Here is a 24,507-nt window from a genome sequence, read left to right as displayed (position 1 = left end):
ATCCTGGTTTCTGCTGGGGTAGAATTCTTTTTTGCCTTAGTAGCTGGCACACTGCTGTGTTTGGGGCTCAGTATGAGAACAATGTTGGTAACACACTGATGTTTTGGTTGCTGCTGAGCAGTGATTACCCAAAGCTAAGGACTTTTCAGTGTCTTGAGCTCTGCTGGTGACAAGAAGTACAAGAAACTGCGAGGAAGAATAGCCAGGATAGCTGACCCAAACTGTCCAAACGGATATTCCTTACCATAGAATGTCACGCCCAGTATAAAATCTGGAGGCAGTTGGCTGGGAGAGGTTGATCACTATTCCCCTGAGAGAAGCATGAAGATTTTAGTCAGAACTGCCTGTATCCTACCCCCTATTTCACGAGCTTAGGAGATAAACAAAGGAAACAATCAATCACTCTTTAGAGGTCTATTCTAGGGCATTGTAGAGAGAAGACCAGGGGCAGACTTTCTTTATAAGTTCTTTGACATCCACATTTAAGACGACTTTTAACACTTGAGTGCAGTCAACTCTAAATGCCTATAACCTGTCTGTTGCATACAAAAGCTATGGACCTCACAAGGTTTCTACCTGTTTCACGTCGTCACTGAAGTACCCATTACATAGAGGGGGAGAGAAAGGACACAAAATTTGATCTTTCAATGTTGACATAAAAATAGAGCCTTAACAATAGCACTCCCTGGAAGGCTTTCAGGATTTGGTACACAAATCTGACAAACAACTGTGTTAAAACACAGTTGCAGAAGTAATGTGAGGCAGTGAGGGGATTTTCAGAAAGCTTTGAAATATAGCAGCCCCATAAAAAAAGGATAATTTCTGTCTAGACCAATATGAAACATGCACTGGTATTTGACTTCAAGGTTATAAAAGAGTTGAAGTTGTTGGTTTTGGTTTCACTTTTGTTTTTATAAAGATTAGGGGGAATCCAACAAGGGAAAAAGAGAAGACAGTCTGAGATTATTCATCCTCTAAGAGTAAAATCTGCAGCCTCCAAAAAAGATATAATTCAATAAACCTCAGATAGGAAACATCAAAGAATCCTCTCACCACATAAATATGGACCTAAAAATAGACAACTAGATCAAAGGAAAACTTGTTTCTGTCATGCTAGAAGTCTACAAATACTGAAAAAATGTAAAGTAAGATGAATGAACTCAAGGAACTGATTTGAAGTGAGGATATGCATGGAAAAATTTGTCTTGAGAAACAGATCACTTATGTGTCTTGAGAAACAAGATCATATATAGAACTGACAAAATAGATCAGACTGCTAGAGAGAAGTCTCAGAACTCAAAGAAAGCTGAGAGTTAAATATAGTAAATGAATTAACCATAACAATTATCATAATTTATGTGAGCAAAAGTGTCATGCTTACCTTAAAGAATATATTATTTGGGTTACTTTATGTTGTCAACTGGTGGCTCAGATAGTGGCTCAGAAATGCTAACATTAAAGTCACTACAAAGAAAGAAAACAATAATAATTGGATGCTTATATTAACCCTCATTATCTGGGAAATTGTAATAATGAGTTATGATTAATAGTTAAATAGTAAGATACCAAAATGTGAAATATTGTGAGATATCCAAGAGGAGAATATGTATGGTTCAAAATGAAGTAGCTAAAGCTACACTGACACACTCTTAAAATAGTGTTTCAAACTTCCCTCATTCAAAATCCCAGTATGATTGAAAAGTTTTCCCTCTTCTACAAACCATATCACCTTCATAAAAGAAAATGCTGCAAAAAAACAAATTAGGAGCAACTAAAATGAAAAAAAAAAATAAAATACATGAACAACTCTGCTTAAAAACATTATTCCAAAAGAAACCTACAACCTCTGGCAAAAAGATCTTAAAACCGTCAAAGTAAAACCAGACAACACGGTTATGTGGCAGAGCAAAGGAGGCTTTCAGAGCACAAGAGCAGCTGTGCTGAGCCAGACCAAAGGTTAACCAAACCCCATGTCCCACTTCCATCAATGATGACAAGCAGATTTTGAAGGAAGATCAAAATGATGAGGCATGCCGTGAATATTCTCTGATGTCCACCAGTGATTTACTGCTCAGGAGGATCTTGAAACAGAAACAGACTTTTAGTAGAATCAGGTCTCTTGTAATTCTGTCTAGCATCTCAAAGTGATATTTTTGTCCATGAACTAGTCCAGTTCCTTTTTCAATGCATGCAAGCCTTCAGCATCCAAAATATCCTGAGTAAAACTCTTTCAAAATGTATCCCTTGGAGATGCAGCTGCCTCCAACTTTACACTTGGGTTTGACTCGTTTTGAACTAACCTGTTTTTCAGATGTCAGGGTGTAAGTAAGTTAACATCTCACAAGATAACAAAAGTAAAATACACACATTGAAGTGAGAGGTGACAATTAGCAACTCAGGGATTCAGGAGAAAAATACTGACGTGAAACTACTCACCCGTATGGAAAAAGCCTAGAATCTGTTTTTTGGCAGCACCAAAGACCAATCCATGCCAGAGCACAACAGGGCTGACTGACACTTCCCTATCATCATATGAATGTGGATCCAGAGAGGATCACAACACCTGCAGGCATAGAAATGGCAATTGTTGCTCCCCATTCGGTGCTCTAGCCAGCCATTAAATCATTGCTGTGTGCTTGTAAGTGGTTCATATACTGCTTGTAATGTCTTTTTGTACACAGTAAAGAATACTGAAAGAAAAGCGACCTGGGGAGCAAGAGCTATCTACATATTATGTAGAGAACTACCTCCCTTTTTTTTTACTTTCAGCCTACCACCTGCTAACAGCATGTGATACTTTCATTCTTGCTTTGGAAGAGAAAATGAACCATCTGTCTCTTTTTATCTTTTTCTTTTCCCTTATGATAGGACAGATTTCTGTCAAAGCCTTCCCTCAATTGTCACTTTTCAGACTGAATAGTCCTGGGCTATTTATGAATTCCTTTGACTGCCTTTCTATATTTTTGATTATTCTTTGTGGCTTTCTGTGAACCTCGTCCACTTCTGTTACATCCTTTTTTAAGGTTTTGGGATTACAGCTTTTTCCTCTGATATGATTGTGTTTTTTGTTTTCTTTTCTACTCTTTCCTTAATAGTTCTTAACATTCAATTTACTTTTTTGACAACTGCTGAGCACTGAGCTGACATTTTCATGAGCTATTTATCATAACCCTAAGATCCAATTTCAGAATGATAACAGTCAATGCAGAGCACACCAGAAAAGAAGAAAGTATCCTTTAAAAGTAGAATTTGTATCCAGACAAGGAAAATTAAAAAAACTCAAAACATAAGATCTTCTATTTTAAAAAGTATAAACAAGAAAGGATGACAAAAAAAGGAGTAGGTTACTAAATACGTAAAACTAATTTTAATATATATATTGCATTTGATTTATATGGTAAGATTTTGGTAGAAAAATGGCTACAAAGTGGCCTCTGTGAGAAAAAAGACATGGGGTTGTCCTTCTGTTGCATACAACCGGTTCCCATCATCTCCAGAAAGGACCCACGGCTGATCAAAGCTGAGGCTATCAGCAATGCTGGTAGCACCTCTGGGATAACATATTTGAGAACTGGTAAAAGACACTGCTCTGCAGGTGTCAGAGGAGTGAGAGTATGTGAGAGGAACAGCCCTGTGGACACCAAAGTGAAGAAGGAGGCGGAGAAGGTACTACACGTGCTGGAGCAGGTTCCCCTGCAGACCATGGTGCAGACCATGGTGAGACAGCTGTGCCCCTGCAGCCCAGGGAGACCCACAATGGACCAGAGGTCCACCTGCAGCCCCTGGAGAATCCCAGACAGAGCAGGTGGATGCCTGAAGGAGGCTGTGACGACAAGGGAAACCTGTGCTGGAGCAGGTTCCTGGCAGGACCTGTGGCCCAGGGAGGGAACCACACTGAAGCAGTCTGTTCCCGAGTGATTGCACCCTGTGGAAGGGACCCACAGTGGAATATTTAATGGAGAATATCTCCCATGGGAAGGACCCCATGCCATACTGGACCAGAGGAAGACCCTGAGGAGGAAGGAGAAGCAGAGACAATATGTGATGAATGGACTGTAGCCCCTGTTCCCCGCCCCTCTGTGCTGCTCAGGGCATCAAGGTAAAAGAGTGAACTTGAGCCTGGGAAGAAAGGAGGTGGAAGGTGGTTTTAGGTTTGTTTTTATTTCTAATTATCCTCCTCCTCTGTTGGATAAATAAATTAAATTTACTTCCTCAACGTCAAGGGTGTTTTGCCCATGATGATAATCAGTGGATGATCTCCCTGTCCCTATCTTGACCCACAAGTTTTTCTCTGTCTGTGCTACCAAGGAGATGATCTAGATGTTATAAGAATGGAAAAGATGTGGCCACAACAGAAAAGCTGAGTGAATATTTTGCATTAGTGTGAAAATCGGAAGGAGCTTTTCCTATGACAAATGACTCATTGAAACAGTCTCAGACTGAAGTGTCAGTGGAAGATGTTTTAGAATAAATTAGTAAAATAAAGAGTAAAATATCTCCAGTACCATATGTTATTCATTCTGGAGCTCTGAAGGAGCTCAAGTGGTAAATTGTGTAATTGTTAGCTGTGGTATATAATTTATTACTAAAATCACCATTAATAAAGGAATAGAATTTGACAAAAGTAACAGATTTATAAATTTATTATTCAGGAAGACTTGGAATTATAGATCTGTACATTTGACTTCTGTAGTCTGAAAATTACTAGAAATTGTTGGTAGATTTAGCAGACATGAATATACATGGAGCAATAGGATACAAAACAGGGCTTTTTTAGAGGGAAATTAGATTGTGGTTCACAACAGTTTTAGAGTTTGTTAAAGAATCAGTAAGCATGCAGATTAACTGTGATGTAATTGGCACAGCAGTTTTGGATTTGAAAAAGCCTTTGACAAATTCCTGAATAGAGAGAGCTATGATGAGATGGCAGGAAATACTGTTCCCACAGTGGCAGGATACTGGCATTGATGTGGCTGAATGGTTTGAGCTAGGATTTATGATGTTCATCAAAAAATATTCTGTGGAAAGGTGATATGGAAAAGTTTGCCGACTATAAAATTATTACTATATTCAAAAGTGAAAGTAATTGCAAGGGTTTGCAGAAAGATCTCACAAAACTGAGTCGAGTTCAGTGTCACTAAATGTAAAGCAACGCAAATGACAAAAAAAAGACAATATACACACAGTTTTGTCTTTAAAGTACCTGTTATGGTACAGAACTGCAACCATCATCCAGACCAACAGGATTCCTTTTCTTTTACTTTGCACTGGGGGGGCCATGGGGTGCTTAGCACAGGGGTTGACAAACAGCATTCTGTTCTTGTCCCAGGGTTATACATCTGTCTTTGTGGGTTAAAACCAGTTTTTCTCTGTATCACTGTATTCATTGTAATCTTTTTAGTAAATTGTAACTCTGATCTGCAATCTCTCTTGAGTTGGGTTCATTTCTACTGCCGGTTTACTTTTAAACCAGTATACTTGTCCACATGTCATCTCTGAAGGGCACATTTCTCTGTCTTCCAGAATCTGTTCCAAATTGGATCCATTTTAGGAGGTATTTTTTAGCTGAAACCCATTCTGAAACTTGATTTTTCCTCCTTCAAATTAAGTGAGATATGCATCTTGCTTTTCATCATGTATCATTAGCAGAGAACTCTTCCCTGGAGCGCTATGCAGGAATATCTAGGTATAAATGTTAATGTGTTAAAAATGTCCATCTGATCTACCAGTACAGAAAACATGCACTACTTTTAAATATCTTTCATACTGGGTAATCTACAAGCAGGCTCCATTTACAGCTGAAATCAATGTCCTTGTACCTTTTCCATTTAGGCTAAAGAGCAGAAAAAAAGGGTTTCATTCATCATATTCTTCACGCCACTAGGAATAGAGGAAGAGGAATTGTTTCTGCATGCTTTTGGAAACATAGATGGAAGAAAAATCTTTGTCCAAGAGCAGTTTGAAGTAAATACATAGTAAATTCAGATGCAGATCAGGTTAATTATAAGACTCCAGGTACAAAGTCAATGCACCGGCATTCATTCGTAATTTGTGTCTTTACAGGTAGAAGTGAATGAATAATCCCTTAGCAGAGGAAAATTGAAGGGATAAAGCAGGGGTGTCATGTTTATTTCCTCACTTTAATGACAAAACCAGAAAAGGGGTAGAAATGTCACTGACAGTTTCATGTGATGGATTGGTCTATATGGCTGAACATTAGGAACAAGCAACCCTCAATATCTGAAGGAAGACTGCCTAGCGTGTAAACATTAGATAGAATTGAAAGCGGCAGTTTCCACGGGCCCCCTACCAAGAGAATGCGCAGGGGGTGTACGTGCTTTATTGCTTGACACTCATGCATAAAGACAGCACAGCTTCTGCAATTTAAGTGAATCTCCTAAGGTTTAATGTTCCATTGAAATTTTGCTGAAATGTAAAACATATTTCAAAGGGACAAAACATTTTCTCAAGCAGAGACCATTTGACTGTCATAGTAGATTTTTCTTTTTTATGGAAGCTAGTTCCTGAAATAGACATATATTGGAAAAGCCAAATTGCCAGGGTCACCGCTGGTACCACAAAAGTAGCATTCTAACATCAAAGTACATCTACAATTCAAAGCAGGTCAGCAATGCTGCAACAGCTGCACCCATGCAGCACCCCAAACCCCTCATAGATGGAATTGGACTTCACTGATCCTTGTTTTGATTTTTACTTTTAACTTGGACCATTTAATTTACAATATACATCCTGAATTAACTGTATTGGCATAACTAAGCAGTGTCAAAAGGCTGTACAGGGGTAGAGAATAATTGGCTGAAGGTAGCATTCTGAGTTTCTTAAACCAGCTTTGCTGACAAAAGCAATTTTTCATGAAACTACAGATGAGGCATAAAAGAACAGAGAATCAGGCTCATATTTGTTTGAAGAACTGTAGGAAGGTGGGGTTTTTTCAGTTCTTTTTGTTATATTTTATTTAAGAAACAGGATTGACTAAAATTTCTCACTTCATTAAAAGGGATTTTTTTACCCATGCAGTAGTTAGACTTATTGCAAGATTAGTATCAGAAAAACAGAGCAGTTCTGAACACAGGGCACAGATTGTCTTTGAAAAACAAAAGGTATTTGGAATCTGACAAGACTCTTTCAGCATCTGCCTTTTATAGAACTCACAGGGGAAAATACACATTTAAAAAACAATTTGGTTTTAAAATTGAAATAAGAGACTTCAGACAATTTTCTGGAAAAACAGCAAGGGATAAAATACAGATCTGTAGGAAGAAAATGCTGGGCAAAATTAAGGGAAACACATAAAAATGAATCCCCATTACAACTATCTATGAGATACCTCTTTGTCATATCTCATATTTTAAGAGGATAGCATAACTATTTCACTATCAAGCTTGAAACATCGTCTAAACAACCATGCTGTGATAATACTTGCAGTGCTTCTCACTCAGCATGTAGGACAAGAGCTTCATAAGAGGTTCATAAAAAGAGGACAAATGTGAATTTTGTAAGCACTGTATTGCTTTTTTTCCCAATCTTTCTGTTCTATAGCTGTGTACTTTGTTCATATTTCAGACCAGCTGCAGTGAATATTTGTTGTTTTGAAAGGTTTTTTCCCCTTTTTTTCAGTTTTTTTAAAAACTTTTTCTGTGACCCTTTGAAAAGTTTAGAAATCTCTTGCAGCTGTTAAGTATCATCTGCAATCATCAGACTGCTTCAACCACTCCCACCTCTTTAGAAGGTAACCTTGCCTCCTTCTGGGAGTCTCACTCCAGAATAACTCTGGGTTAAAAACCCAGAGACGGTAGAAGCTGCAAGCTAGCTCCCTTGGTTGTTTTTGGAATAAAGGCTGATTTTCAGCCTATTCACATTTAGATGCTAAGATAAACAGACAGGTTCTCCCTCTGGAGGCTTTCAAAGACATCTACTGTTCCCCATTCACTATGCAGGAGTCTTCATCATTTACCATTGGAGAATTAAGTATACAACATATTCCAACTTTTCTCTTTATGCCACTCAAACTGAATCCAAGACAAAACATTTTTTTCTTTTGTAAGGAGAGGGAAACCTTCCTTTAAAACAAATATTCTCCATGTAAAGTGACTGAGAAGCTTTGTACTCTGTTCCTGTGTTCTGATTGGTGGTTTGTTTTTTTGTTTTGGTTTGGGGGTTTTTGTGTTGTTGTTGTTGTTGGTCTTTTTTTTTTCTTTTAATTTCATTTCATGCAAAATTTACACTGCTTATACTATAAAATATATTGCCTATCCATCTGAGTTTTCAATACTAAGTAATACTTTAGTGTAGTCTGCTAAAAATTTTGGAAGCAATTGTTTTAAATAAACACCTTATTTGTATATTTGCTCTTGTATTTATTTGTTTACAAGTTGATGTGACCTAATTTTTTTTGAATACTTTTAAAATAAATTTGCAATTTAAATTAAGAACATGAACCGACCTTTGTGTGTCATTACAGTCAGGGTACAGGTAGACAGTATACTTTGTTATGGGAAACAATTCAGTTTTGGACAAAATTCTTCTGTTGTTGTAAAAATTTAGTGGCTAAAATAGCAACCTTGATATAAATCAAGGCCTCTTTCCAGTTCTGTGGCCAACCATCTCCTAAGAAGGCCACCAAGAGTGGTAAAAAATAACACATAAACCTGTTTTTTAGATCATTTTGCCTCTACCATAGTGGTACAGTTACTGGTAGGAGATTAATTCCTCTATTGGCACATGGGAAAATTGGGCTGCTGAAGAAGATTCTGGCTGCAGACCTCCATACTAACAAAGATGATACTACTCCTGGTGATATGTGGATATGATGAGAATTAGTTAGAGATCACTCTCCTGCTATGTTTATAACTGTCTGCACTACTGCAGGGATCATTGCTGTAGTAATACAAATACTGCAATGGTAATACAATACTATAATTGTCTAATTGTCTGCCCACAGCAGGAAGTAGTTTTAGTAAACTCTTTTGCTTGTGCGTTGAACTTTGAATCCCTTATGACATGAAAGTATAATGGAAGCATTAAACTGCTCATGGCAAAAAGGGGCAGTGAAGACATTTGTTAAGAATATTGATCTTATGATTGTGGGTACCTTACTGCACTCCTAAAATTCACTTCTAAAGCTTTGGCAAAAGAGACTGTAGAACAGAAGAAGTGGCTAAAGAAATGTAATTGAGAAGGAACTCTCAAGTGGCTACCCTATGCCAATTGTACATGAAAAAAAAAGGAAGTGGGTAACAGAACTGTATTTTGCTATTAAAAGGTTACCCCAAAAAGAAACAAAGTCTGATATCAGTGTTCCTACTAATGAATACCTTGAAAATTCCTATTGTTCTTACTGTCATTACTTATAAAATAGTTTGTTACCATTATGGTACAAGTCACAGTGGCAGTCTGTTTTAAAATGAATATGGCCTTCTAATATGTAAATAAATTAGAAACCAATTTTATAGACAGCTGAAAAATTATTAGGAAAGGCAGAACTCTACTAAATGATATATTGTTTGTTTCTTCCATACAGTTTCTATCTAGTTTGATATATTCAACCTGCAGCTGTAACATGACAATACCATGAAACATAGACTTTATTCTTACTGATGTGTTGTTGTACCCAGGGAACAGGAAAATGCTTGTTTCAGATTTGTTTATTGGTTTCCTTCCATTCAACTAATAAAAAGTTGACCATCAATATGGTTTCTGCAGTAGTACCAAAAGTTGTCTCTGAATTGATTTAATTTAGTCACAATTACTCAGTACTCACAGTAAGGACACCCTCATTCATTCCTAAAAGTGTTTGAGTTCATAAAGGGAGTAAGATTCGAGAGTTGAAATCCCTAATGCCAAAGTCTGGATAGACCATTCAACTGTAATTTCCAAGAACAGATATATCACATACTTTCATGTGTTTTATTTTCTGAATTCCCATAGGTTCTCTCTTTCTTTCTCTTTGAGAGGACGTTGGTGTGACCTAACCCTCACTGTCACAGCTGTCTGAACTCTACCAGTAAGTGACAGACTGTTCACACAGTTAGTAAAATGAGCTTCACTTCTAAACGGTAGTATTTTCCTTTCTGAAAGCATATCCAACACAAGGTCAGTAGAAACCCTCTGGAGGTTCACAGTTCATTAGGGAAATCAGCTAAGGGCTTGTTGCAGCTGGAGTTTGTTTTAAATCACACTGGCATCTGTGAATTATTGTCAATAATCCTCTATGTTTGCTGTGGTCACCTTCCAGGAGATTGATCCAAATGAGGAGGCCTGCAACTCAGGAGTTTGATTTGAAAGCTATGTTCCCAGGAAAATGATACGTGGTAACAGAAAATGTTGGATTAGATTTTCAGCTGGTGTAAATCAGTATAACCTTTAGACTTTAAGACCTCAAGCTAGGTAGACATCACTACAAATCAGCCTGTTTACAGAATCTGAGACCCTGACCTACAGTCTTTTTCTGTACAGTGCAATACCATGTATTTCAGTATATTAAATATTTAATTTAAAGTTGTTGTTTCATGTGGGCACTAGTGATAGAAACAGGGGCAGCATGAGGAGAATCAAGAAGAGTTACAGAGCCCTGTGGGCAGTGATCAGGGGCTCTGGAGCAGGGGTAGTCTTTTTATCAATCCTCTCAGTCAAAGGGAATGTGTTTGAAAGGGCCAGTCGAATCTGGCAAATCAACAACTGTTTACAGGACTGGTGCCACAGCCAGAGCTTTGGTTAATTAGGCCACAGGACTCGCTTTGAGAAACCTGATATACTGGTTACCTGGAACATGGAGAAGGCTGAGGTATGCAATGACTTTTTTGTCAACAAGCCAATCATATCCTGGGCTGAATCAAAAGCAGCATGGCCATCAAGTCAAGGAAAGTGATTCTGCTCCTCTACTCTGCCCTCACGAGAGCCCCTCCCGGAGCACTGTGTCCAACTCTGAGGCCCCCAGTAGAAGAGAGATGTGGACTTGTTAGAGCAAGTCCAGAGGAGGGCCACAAAGGTGATCAGAGGTCTGAAGCCCCTCTCCTCTGAAGACAGGCTGTGAGAGTTGGCGTTGTTTAGCCTGGAGAGGAGGAAGCTCCAAGACCTTAAAGCACTTTCCAGTATCTAAAAAAAGCTGGAGAGGGACTTTTGACAAAGGCATGTAGTGACAGGACAAGGGGGAATGGCTTTAAATCAAAAGAGGGTAGGTTTAAATTAGATATTAGCAAGAAGTCTTCACTATTAGGGTGATGGGGCACTGGCACAAGTTGCCCAGAGTTGTTGTGGCTGCCCATGCCTGGAAGTGTTCAAGGCCAGGCTGGATGACGTTTTGAGCAACCTGGTCTAGGGAAAGCTGTCCCAGCTCATGGCAGAGGGTTGGAACTAGATGATCTTTAAAGTCCCTTACAAATCAAACCATTCTAGCTTTCATTCATTCCGTGATTCATATACCAATGTACTCCATTATTTTTTGTTCTCTGCCCACACTATTATCTGCAAGTTTTACTTTTTGTCCTGCTACCATAGGATAATCCACCATCTGTTGGAAAGAATATTTATTGTTCAACTTCTAACAATCTTAACTGCCATACTGAGGTCAGTGTATGGTTTCTGGGTCAAAGTCCTTGGACGAAAGCATTTATGTGGGGTAAATATGAATGTAAGTAAATCACATATTCGCTTCAAAATTTCTGCATCATAGAAAGATTGAGCACCTTATCTACTATCCCAAAGACACAACAGTCTGTCCTGCTTTGCTCAACAGAAAAAGCCTTTTCCCAGAGTTATGCTTTCAAATTTGCCTTTTTTTAACCTTTTTTTTTATTGATTTTGAGGCAGCTGCCTCTCATTTCTTATAACATTTGCTGACATCTGTATTTATTTGTTGGTTGCAGAACTTGATTCCCTCACTCAGAATAACTGTTCTCTATGAAGATATTAGTTGATAAAAATGCATAGTGCATAATTCAACCACAACCTGATTGCCACGTTCTCTTTGTTTCTCCTGCCTTGCTTGGATCTCATTTGCCATGTTAATCTGAGACTGTGTGTTATGGTAAGAATCAGAACAGCACTACAGCATCATTGCAAAAAGGAGAAGGCACTTTCTGTGACCTTTACCACATGATACTCAAGACATATTCCTGGTTTCCTTGTGGGTCTTTGTTTCCTATTGATAGTCATTGCTAGGTAGGATTTCTTTGAAATACCTGACTTGAAAATGTTTCTCACTGCCCTGGGTGTGTGCCCAGCTCCAAGTCAGAATAAAATATGTAGATGCTCTAAGTCTTCTCACCTGCAGCTGCATGTCCTAATCTCCAGCAAGAGAGAACTTGGACGTGATAGAGAGAGTACCATGCTCCAAACAGGTGCCAGTCTGGATATCTGGGGAAACCAGGGACGCAGTGTGCACTAGGGTGCTTATCAAAGCAGACATCTCTGCAGAGCTTTTGTAGCTTGCCACAAGCTGATTGCTTCTGTGTGACAGGGCTAAAACTGTGAATTCAGAGTCTCAGTGGTATGAAGATTCTGGGGAAAAAAGCAGTATGTTCCCCACAGATGTTTTACTCCTGCTGGCTAAGCAAACTCAGTGCTTTTTCTTCTACCAGGCTATGTTGACATGTGTACTGAGTGAACTGACCTACCTTCATGACACAGGTTGCTGGAAATATTTTAGGTTTTCAAACACAGACCTGCACTACAACTTGTAGAACAGATCCAGAGCAGTCATGTCTTGTGAAGCAGAACTGCTGTATTTACCAAAACTCACAGTCTTTCCCAATGTGTCAGGGATGGATGGTGGCCCTAACTAAACACTTCATGAGCCAGTGATTAGAACATTATAATTAGCTGGGGACACCACACTCACTAACATAGTAGAGTAACCAGCAGAAGAGATACATCTCTATAATATCTTAGTCTCTTGGATAAGTACATGGGTGTTTGCCCTGGTACATGCAGAAAACCATTTCGTTCCTATATCCCAAGCAAGTAGATATTGCTACTGGCTGCTCAGCATCCATTGAAGCCAGTCAGCCTTTATGAAGTTCTAAGCAGTCGTCCTTAATGAAACTTACATTTAGCATATATGTGATCTGAAATAGTGGAACGTTTAGGTTGTCCCCCCAAGTTCCTCAAAATGATCATCTCACTCCACGAGGATCAGCACGGCCAAGTCAGATATGGTAACACACTTTCTGAGCCCTTTCTAATAAAGAATGGTGTGAAACAAGGCTACGTTCTCGCTCCTACCCTATTCACAGTCTTTTTCAGCATGATGCTCCAAAGGGCCACGGCAGACCTCGATGATCAGGACGGTATCTACATTCGATACCGTACTGATGGAAGCCTATTCAACCTAAGGCAACTGAAGGCCCACACCAAGACCCTAAACCATCTTGTCCAGGAGCTGCTTTAAGCTGATGACGCCGCCCTTGTGGCCCACACAGAAACAGCCCTGCAGCGTTTAACATCCTGCTTTGCAGACTCTGCTGAGCTTTTTGGGCTGGAAGTCAGTCTAAAGAAGACAGAAGTTCTCCATCAACCTGCACCTCAGGAAGTCCCCCATCATCCCCACATCACCATTGGCCAATCAGTACTCAAATCAGTCCAGCAGTTTAATTACCTAGGCAGCCTCATCTCCTCAGATGGTAAGATTGACAGGGAGATAGACAACAGGTTAGCCAAGGCATATAGTGCTTTTGGAAAGCTTCATAAAAGAGTATGGCAAAACAAACACCTGAAGAAAAATACCAAGATCAGTGTTTACAGAGCCATAGTGCTGTCTACTCTCTTATATGGATCTGAATCATGGGTCATCTACCGCCACCTCCTGCGTCTCCTAGAACGCTTCCATCAACATTGCCTCCGTACAATCCTAAACATCCACTGGTCAGATTATGCAACCAATACATCTGTTCTAGAACAAGCAGCAGTCACAAGCATTGATGCCATGTTGCTGAGAACACAACTGCGATGGGCAGGGCACGTCTCCAGGATGAAGGACCACCACCTCCCTAAGATCTTGCTTTATGGTGAACTTGCCACTGGCTGCTGCAAGAGAGGAGCCCCGAAGAAAAGATACAAGGACTCCCTGAAACAACATCTCAGCCTTGGCCATATTGATCATCATAACTGGTCTACTCTGGCCTCCAATCGGGAGACGTGGAGACACACCATCTATAACACTGCTGATGCCTTTGAGAACGCACGCAGGACCACCCTTGAGGAGAAAAGGCAACGCAGAAAGAATCGTGTCTTGCAGAATACACCATCTAAGGAGTCTTTCTGCTGTGCCTTTTGCAACCGGACATGCCCATCTCATATTGGCCTTTTCAGCCACCAATGTGCTTGCAACAAACGTGGGTAGAGCCCTTCTCAAATCTTCATTCACGAAGCCTAACCATGATCTGAAATAGAGATACTATGTGGGTCTAGAACATATTACACAGATCCAAGCCATCACTCCAGCTTCCATGAAAAAGAGTGATGTTTTGGTACAGTCTCTGGCTGTTAGCAGACACTGTAAAGCAATGTTACAGATGTGGTTCACGTTGCACAGGTTTAGTACATTTTTCTGTTTTCTTTCCTTTAACTTCCTTGTCATTTTCTTTATCGTGTTTAATCTCCTACATGCATTCCTCTCCTGCGTCTTTTTTCAGTCTGCTTGTGGCTATCTGTACGCAGGCCTTTCAAAATGGGTACTCTGGAAAAGAGAAACCCAGTAATCTTTTGAACTGATTCTACAAAGAAAAATATCTTTCTTCATTTTCCATATATTCCGTGCTGCTTCTTGACTAAAACTAAAGCTTAACCTGTCAGGTTTGCTTTAATCCTTAAAAAATACAACTGTAACAATGACCCTTGTAGAAGTAAACAAAGATAAGCCTACTCTGAGGAAGTAAGGGGATTAGTTGAACATCTCTGAATTCCTAAACCACTTACAATCATTATTTGTAGTGTATCCATCATGTGTTTATTATCTACTGTGTACCAGGAAAGACAGAGTCAAAATAAATATGGGCAAAACTATATTCCTTAGTCAGCCTTTCTTTTTCACTGCTTACATATGATTGGTTGTACAGCAGAGCTCCTGAAGAATTTCATGGTACAGAGGGCATTTGCTTACCCAGAGTGGAAGAAATTCACACAGCTGCTAAAATCACAGGCTCGAATACAACTTGTTATAGTTTGCCCTGCTTCACAAGAAGAACCTCCATGAATTATTTTGTCCAACATCATTTTAAGCTAGTACAGCTAAATCATTTGTGCTTTGAAAGTCTAGCAAATAATTCATTCATCTCTCAGCAGGTATTCAGAAAAGGGATTTTCTTGACATGTTAAGCAATATACTATCATCAGTACTATCACTGTTCCCTCACTGAAAAGGAAAAATGAACAGACACTGGTGCCCAGACTTTGGTGCCAGAAAATCTTGCTTTCAAGTTTTGTAAAGCTCATTTCAATGTAAAGATAAACAATCACATGGTAACCTTCTCTCAGAGGAACACAAATTGATCAAATTATTTGTTTTCAATACCCTTTCTTCAATGGATTAACCCTGACAATCTTCTTGCAAGTTGTGTTTGAAATGAAGATGAGGTTAGGAGTTTAAGTAACAGGATTTTTCCCATTCCTTTAAGACACATTGACATTCTGGCATTAAAGCACACCAAGATAGAACGTAGACAGGTATAATTGTGGCAGTAAGTGAAATTCTTTTAAACAGAAATACATCAGAGCCAAAATGCTAGTTCAACCTCCTGTAGTTTTAAACAAATGAGACAGGACTTTGGAGAAGTTGTGGATCCAAAAAAAGGTATCTGTCTTTTAGGGCCCAGTGTAAATCAGTTTGGGAAAATACTTTTAGCAATTGGTAAAATAAGGTTTGGGATAGCCTTCCTGTGGATGTTGTGGAAAAAAAGCAGACATCCCAAACTGAGTTTAATAATTTAATGATTGAGATTGCATGGCTTGGCTGACTGGAATATCAGCAGCTAAAATTTGTCAATCCAGAAGGTCATCTGCAGTCTTATATTCCTTTTAAATTATTATGAATAGGATTTTACTCTTCTCCAAAGTAGCAGAAATGTGGTGGGTTTTTGTTTGCTTTTTTTTCCCTTGAATATGGTGGAATTATTTTCAGCCTACATATGGGATATTTGGGGGATCAAATACGTAGATTTTTACTAATGAAGACAATTTCATGAAAACTGTGTTGTGCTTTGGGTAAAAAAAAAGCTGATGAGTTTAAGTTAGATAATTTTAGAGCTGAAAACAAATATTTACTTAGAAATTTGACATATAAGAAGCAGAAGTAATCTATATAAAAAGAAAAGGTGCTCAGTTTACCAGGACTGAAGAGTAGGGTGAGATTTTCTTAGATTTCAGGACTTTCAGAGCTAGTCTAGGGGGTGTTTTCAGACAAATACATCTTTGATTTCCCAGGGGAAAATGTGTCATACAGCTGAATATATTCAGAAAGCAAGTTGAGCAGGTATGGCACTGGGAGCAGTCAGGGAGTGAAAAAAGGAGCCCAGGGCACTGTAGAATTTCATAACAAATAAATCTCTGTGGTCACTGAGCAGAAATTTGAGAACATGTTTTCTTTTGACTATCAATTAGTGGAGATTAGATAGTAAAGATTAGGTGGGATGTAAATGCCTAGATCATCCTATGAGTTTTAGTCTGTAGCGTATGGGCATATAAAGCATAGTTTTTAACGTATACATAGTCATATACTTTTATTTAGTTTCTTATAAGGCAGTTTATACTGTGAGAGTCTAAAAGACTTTTATATGAGAAGCTATCATAAGGGCTTGACATAATTATTATAACCAACCTATAAGCAGTTGATTTATTTGCTCATCCCTTTTTCTTTGTGACACATTTACCCACTGTATTGGGTCTGGCTGAGCTGGAGTTCGTTTCCCCACAGAAGGCCTCACAGTGCTGTGCTTTACACTAGCAGCTAGAAGGGTGTTGATAACACACCAGTGTTTTGGTTACTGCTGAGCACAGCACCAACACTGTAACATTCCTTCCTTAGTTGAGGGCAAGATCCTGGGAGGGGACTCAAGTAGGCCAGCTGACCCAAACTGACCAAAGGAATATTCCATACCATATGACGTCAGCTCAGATATAAAAGCTAAGGCACAGAGCAGGAGGGTGGGCATTCCTTGTCTAATGGCTGCTTGCTGAGAAACCGTCACACGTGCCGCAGCCCTGCTTCGCGGGAGCGGCCAACCATTGCTGCTCATGGGAAGTAGAGAATAAAACCTGCTATCCTTCCCTTCTGAGAGTGCAAGCTTCGCTTTGCTTTTTTGTTTTAAATAAACTGTCTTAACCCACAACTTGTTTTTTTTTTCCCCTTTTCCACCTTGCTCTCTCTCCCCTGTCCCTCTGGGAAGGGGAGTAACAGAGTGGCTGGGTGGGCACTTAGTGTCCAGTCAAGGTCAACCCACCACACCTATATATGGAATAGATATAATACCCTAGGCCTGCTACACTGTGAAGAATATTTGAAACTGTAATTGGATACAGGTACACACATGGAGAGAAAAAAAGAAAGCAAGAAAATATCATCCCAAAGTGAAACGTGTTTGAAAACAGGTAATGAGAATATTCACAGAACTTGAAGCACTTGAAGTGCTAGAGACAGATTTATTTTTAATCACAAGCACATTCTGGTGCTGTTTCTACAAACCTCTGCTTTAATATTTTTCTACCTCACTTCTTTACATTCTTTCTTACCCTACCGCCACTGTCTCTCTCTAGACTGTGAGCTCTGCAGTGCAGAGCATCTCCCTCTATGTTTGTTTAATAATGAGAACCCCAATCTCAGATGAAGCCTGTAGTCACTGCTGGAAAACAGCAATAATGATTTTGCAGTCACTTCAGAAACACATATTCTGTTCAACATTTTTACTTCTTTGCAGAAGTCAATATACAAAGACAAAATCCTTGCTCTGTTCCTGTACTTCTGCAGTACAATGTAGCACTTCTCCCATGTTGTCTCAGTAGATGTTGTTTACCGGCACTAACATAATCTAGTTGAATCATTCCCCTTAACACCAATTAAAATTCATAGCTATGTCTGAGAAAAGAAATTTTATTCAGTGGCTGCTTGATTACTTCTACATGGCATATCTTTAAACAAATCCAGAACTAGAAAGACCACCCTTCCTGGGCATATTAACCCCATTTTTATGGGACTTTGATCTTTATTATAATAATCTGTAAGCTTTAACATAACAGAAAAGAGCACTGCTCCACTGCTTTCCTAAAATAGTCATATTTCTTTCCTCCTGCACTTCAACCCCCAGCTATTCAACTCAAAGGTATCAGAAGTCACAGATGAGCATTTGAGATGCAGAGTTCAATGGCAAATGGTGAATTTATGTCTTTCCAATGGTAGACAAGAGGGTTGGGATTTGGTTTCCCATGTCAAAAATATTTTTTTTTAATATAATTTTAATTAAAGGAATCCTTGAATGGACTATCTAGTTTACGTTATTAACTTGATTAAGTCAAATTACCAGACCAGGAGTTAGAAGATGTGTATTCAGTTCTGAGTTTGCCTCAGACTTTCACTATGACACTGAGGATCACTCCAAGACTCCATGAGTCAAGTTCCCTAACTCCAGAACCGGTACTGTGAGACTGTATTTTTTCTTTTGTAGTTAGGACATAAAAAATATATATAGTGGGTACAGGAACAGAGTAATTCTTGTCACAGTACTTCTCTGAACTGAGTACTACTGCAATATTAAGACTAACAAAACAGTCTGATTAAAAACAGAAACAGAACTTTTGAACTCATGCAATATAATAGTTAAAATCAGTTGTAAGGATCAAGCATTAAGATGATTTATGTAACAACCTATTATAAATGGTAAAACTGTTAATGGAACAAGAAAGTGTTTAATATTGGGTTGTGACTTCCTCAGCACTTGATTACTTTTGATTACCTCAGGACTGATATCCAGTCTGAGGTCCTGAAATATTAGCTTTGTACAACTTTATGCTTGCCTGTTTTGTTTTCTGAATAACACTGGAAATCTTTTGCATAAATGCAGTATATTTGGATTCAAAACTTACTGTGTTACACACTTGGCAAAGTTTGCATGCTTTGGATTGCAATAGGGGACCAGGGGTAGCTGTACAGAATATCTCATCAGCACACAAAGAATCAAAACATTATTATTATTATATTATTATATGCTTATACATCTAGCAACTTCATTTGTATACAGAGAATCACAGACAAGAAGCTGTCTGTTTTTCTGTCAGTAATTCAAATTTAAATATTCCTTTACAGGGACTTAAATGATGTGATAGATGTTAACCACAAGTTAGGAGTCAAGACACTTTCTGAGTGAAAAAGAGAATCATAACCCAAGATGAAAAAATCTGCACACAAAATTCTGGACTTGAAAAACATAAGTAGAGTTTCAAAAAATTCTGAATCACTATTCTCTATGACTTCTCTCTTGTTTTTTTTCTCTGATATGGTTTTATCATATCAGGTACACATCAGTGCAGATACAGCTATGCTACCAGTCACCAAGGAAGTGTCCTATAATCTTGAGGCACATGTTCTTATGCCTATAAAATATCCTACCAACCTTCTTACTCAGGCAATAAGAAAATATTTTGAATAAATACCTATATTTCTCATATTTTCTCAAAGAACCATGTGATTTATCATTGCCTTGACTCCAGTATAATAAGCCACTCCAGCTCAAATTGAGTGCAAAATGGTATCACTCTGTTTATGAGTGATTTTGGTATTACATTAGTTTTTCATGCAGGGTAGCTCATGTTCTCACTGAACATATTTAATTCTTTCAGTTTCTTGGCTGCAAATCTTACTAAAACCAAGGCCTCACAAGTACAGTTACTGAACCTTTTAACCAGTTTATAGCTAAGATAATCATATTGCTTCTGCAATCCATGTTGAAATATACTTTCCCGTATTAACTTAAAATTTACATCAAACAATCTCAATATCCACATATCAGAGCAGACCTCAGATTAAGGCATAGGATTCTCCAGAGGCATGCAATGAAAATAATATAAACAAAAGAGTTAAATGTAAAAGGTAAATGAATACTGTAATTATAATTTATTATCAGTTATTATTTATAAAATAAAGTAGTCATACTGAGATTAATTCAGCCCCTCACAATTCCGTTGGTTTCAGGGATAAATTTGGTGCAATAAATTTGTATCATTTATATATTTTATCAGCTTTATTTCTTTGTTCTTCATTTTGAAGATGCAAGACTTTGTTAATCTTCTGTCTCTTCCTCTGCAGTAACATTACAATTTTCACTTTACCTCTCCAGATAAAGTCCTTGTTCATCTTTTCATGTTTTTTTTTTATTGCACCTCTATCAGTCTTTTCATGCTCTCCATTTCAAGGCTCTGAGCAACTGCTCATCCATTTTGTCTCTTCAAGTGTCTTGAAGCTTTGTTCAATACTTTTTCTTAATTATCTTCTTTAACTGCCAGTTCTGTGCCTGATGTCATGCTGCCCTTAATTTTCAGTTCAGTGTACAGGTCAATTATTTCCTTATGACAGATATGCCTGCCTGGTTTCTTCCTGTGTTGCCCAGTTCTACCCATAGTCTTTAACACAGTGCATTCATCCACTGGCTGGGTCACAGAGACGATAATAATCCGGAGCTACTGTGTACAGTCATTTGTTGCAGGTATGGTTATTATGACTTTCCCCAAATGAATCAATGTTCCCTCAGATGCACAGATCTGTGCACAGATCAAATGACCTCCAGAAATCCCTTTCAAAGAGCATTTCTATTATTCTGTGCATTATGGTGGGTAGGATTCTTTGAGTATGGAACTGATTTGTTTATGTGGAGATATAGTCCTTCAGTCCACTGAAACATGTTGTGCAAGTTTGACCCTTCTGATAAAAATTTATCTTACACATCTGGATAATAACTGTATTAAAAAAAAAATGTCAGGGAAAGAAGTACCATTAAATTAAACAGCCCTGACCTCAAAGACCCTACAACATAACCAGAAATTTAATACAGATAAAAAGATTTCTGCACAAGGAGGTGCAAGGTACATAGAAAGAAGACCAGGTTTCCCCCGTGGCCTGAAAAATGTTTGTTTGTTTTCATATTTCTTCTGTGGAAGAAATATTTCTTCTGTCCATATAAAAATTATACTTCTGTCTGAAGAAAAGATAGAATTACAGGGTCATTTAGGTTGAAAAAGACATTTAAGATTATCAAGTCCAACTGTTAACCCAGTACTGTCAAGTACACCATTAAACCGTGTGCTACATCTGCACATACATCTTTTAAATTCCTCTAGGGATGGTGACTTCCCTCGGCAGCCTGTTCCAGTTCTTGACAACCCTTTCAGGGAAGAAATTTTTCCTAATATCCGACCTAAACCTCTCCTGGTGCAACTTGAGCCTGTTTTCTCTTGTCCTATCACTTGTTATTTGGGAGAATAAATAGATCAATACTCACAATGCTACAACCTCGATATATCCTGGTATTATTAAAACAACAACAAAAAAATAAGTACTTGGAAAAAAAAATGTTTAGCAATGTTTTGTTGCTAACTTATAGGAGCTGTATTCAGAATTATTTATTACCCTTTTCTTCTTCACCAAATTCAACAGCCATGTTTCATCTGCCATAGGTCTTATTGTATTAAGGGATATGTCTAGTTAGGGCTAGAGATAAAAGGAAACATAGGATCTATTGTGAGGAATAAGTGGAAATAAATTCTTATACTGTGTAGAAGAAGATCACTTTGATCAGGAGTACATGGAACGGAAGAAATCGTCTCATCTAAGACACAAAATCTCTGAAGAATTTTTTCAGGTTTAAATCAACCCGCAATGACAACTGGAAGCAGCACAAGAAAGGAAACAGCTTGACTACTACCATTGTTATAAACTTTCAATATTTTTCAGTAAACTTGTATGAGCACAGCTAATTATGGGACCATTTCAGAATGTGTAGGAAGAACACACTCCACATAAAAATGAAACAAAAAGAACTAAAGAAGACTGCCAAAAAGGAGGTAGACAGTTAGGCTAATGGGCTGGCAACTGCAGAAAAATTGGAGAATTGGTGACTCCTTTAAACAGTGATCTGTTTTTGAAAATAGGAAATAACATAACTGCCTCCCCCCCAAAAAAAACAAAACAAACAAACTCAGAGTTTACACAGTCTCTGTGCACAGAAAAGCAGCTGACATGGGTTGGAAATTTTGGAAAAATTCTCCTCCTGAAGTATAGAATAGATATTCATAGGAGGCAAGAATAATGAGCTGCAAGCCTTCAGACTGAGATAGGCATAAAATTCTGCTTTTTGATCCCAAGTTTCCCAAGCCACTTTTGGCAAGTTACTTTCAGACCTCTTCACCAAACACACCCATCAGCTGTGGTCTGAGCTTTTGGCCTGTTCAGGCCCTGCTGAAATGCCTAATGCTACTCACTGGCTGCTCCCACCAGCACTGTGGTGCATGGTAACACTGCTTACTCTGAAAGAATATTTAGGCAACTTACAAACCTAATGAATATAACTGAGGCTTCTGAAGCCTGGAGAGGTGAGATGTCTGCTGCCTGCACCAGATCAAGTAAATATGACTTCCACCTATGATCCTTTACTCCAGGGGTAAGTTATGAACCTTGAGTCAACCTAATTAAAATAATACCAAGATATAGAACAAAAAGGAGGAATAACTAAACCTGGTACTACAAGTCAACACAGAGCAAGTGACAGAATGAGCACACAAGGGGAAAGATAAAGGTCTTTTAATCAAAACAGATTGACATTAAATAAAAGAATTAGGGTAAAAAAGCTAAATACAGAGCTTCAAATTAAAAGCAAGGAAGAAAGCAACAACTTTCTTGTTGAAAGCAACAACAACTTTGTGCTGCATCTGAAGCAGTGAGGAATGAAAAATACAATGAACAGATGAGTAAATATTAATCTTTAAGCAAAACAAAAGAAAAATGGATTAGAGAAGCCTACCAAAATAGATTCCTAATACATTTTTACTTTATGGAAGAGTAGGACAGATATTTACCTGAATTTTTATTAGTTTAACTCCTGTGCCACAATGGTGCAGGATATAATTTTCTTTGAACCTGACAACAAATATGGGGATTGAGCATGACATTGAAGATTAAGAGCACATTTTTCATCACATGGGTGCACTGAGGTCCTTGAAACAAGCTGAGTAAGAACTGTTTTTCTTTTCCTTATTTTTTTCCTTATTTTAAATGTGTGACTAAGCAGGTTACTTGCCCTCACAGCTGCTGGTTGCTGGTCACTTCCCCTTGTAGACCTTACCACCCTCTCCAGTCTGCTAACTCAGTAACAGAGGAAACTAAAACTGCTCAGCAAATTTAAAGCGTAAGTTCTGGAATCCACTGGCTTTTTTTTTTATTTTTATTTCCTCTTCACTTTTTTTAATTGAAACAGAGTAGAAAGTGACAAATCAAGCAGATTGGAGCTGTGGTAACCTCCAGTAGGAAGCAGGAGCAAGTAGAAGTTGTCTTCCAAGCTGGTATCACTGTATCCAGAAGGCAATTTGTAAGCAAGCGGTTCCTTTTGTGGGTGGCAAGGATGGATTGTAAGGCTAGATTTTCACAGCCCATATTCCTGTGCAGGTAATATTTTCACAACATGAAGAGGGTGCAGGAAGCATTTGAAAACAGACTTTGAAGAACTAAGAACTAGGCTGGACTCTGCATACACGGCAAGCAGCAAGCAGAGCAAGTGTGTGTCTCAAAGATTTAACTGTGATGATGCCTAGGCATCAGTGAAACTATGCTAACTGCAAGCTTCTTCAGAGCCATAACTTGGATTAATATGGGTGTGTATAGCTAGTGCATGGACTGGTAGGAAAATTGACTCAGCGTACCATAAAGACCTGGAGAAGAGAAGGCTCTGGGGAGACCTTCTAGTTTTCCCAGAGCTAGGTGAGACTTTCTAAGACCTTGAAGGCCACCTTTAGGTATTTTCAAGTACTTAAGGGGGACCTACAAGAAAACTGGAGAGGGACTTTAGACAAGGACATATAGTGATAGGACAAGGGCGAATAACTTTAAACAGAAGAGAGGGTAAGTTTAGATTAAAGAAAGAAATTCTTCATTATGAGGGTATGAGGCACTAGCACAGGTTGCCTAGAGATGTTGTGGATGCCCCATCCTTGGAAGTGTGCAAGACCAGGTTGCATGGGACTTTGTGCACCCTGGTCATGAAAGATGCCAGTCCCAGACCAAATCACTGATCCTGAGAAGCACTCTGTTCTGCTAGAGGCTTCGTATGTGTCTGCAGAGTATGGGACAAATTAAAATTAGCTTTAGAAGGAATTCAGAAAAAAATATCTTATGTTGCTACATGGCAACCTTGCCGCTGTGAAAAACATGAACAGGACCTGTTTCCATATTCTGGCAGTCTTATTCATACTGAAGAGCAGTGACCTCTTCCAACACTGAGAAGTGACTCATATGAGTAG

Source organism: Pipra filicauda, unplaced genomic scaffold (genome assembly GCF_003945595.2).
Source record: "Pipra filicauda isolate LSUMZ 115617 unplaced genomic scaffold, ASM394559v2 scaffold117_size3949168_pilon, whole genome shotgun sequence".
Classification (NCBI taxonomy): Eukaryota; Metazoa; Chordata; class Aves; order Passeriformes; family Pipridae; genus Pipra; species Pipra filicauda.
Note: the sequence above shows the minus strand (reverse complement) of the source record.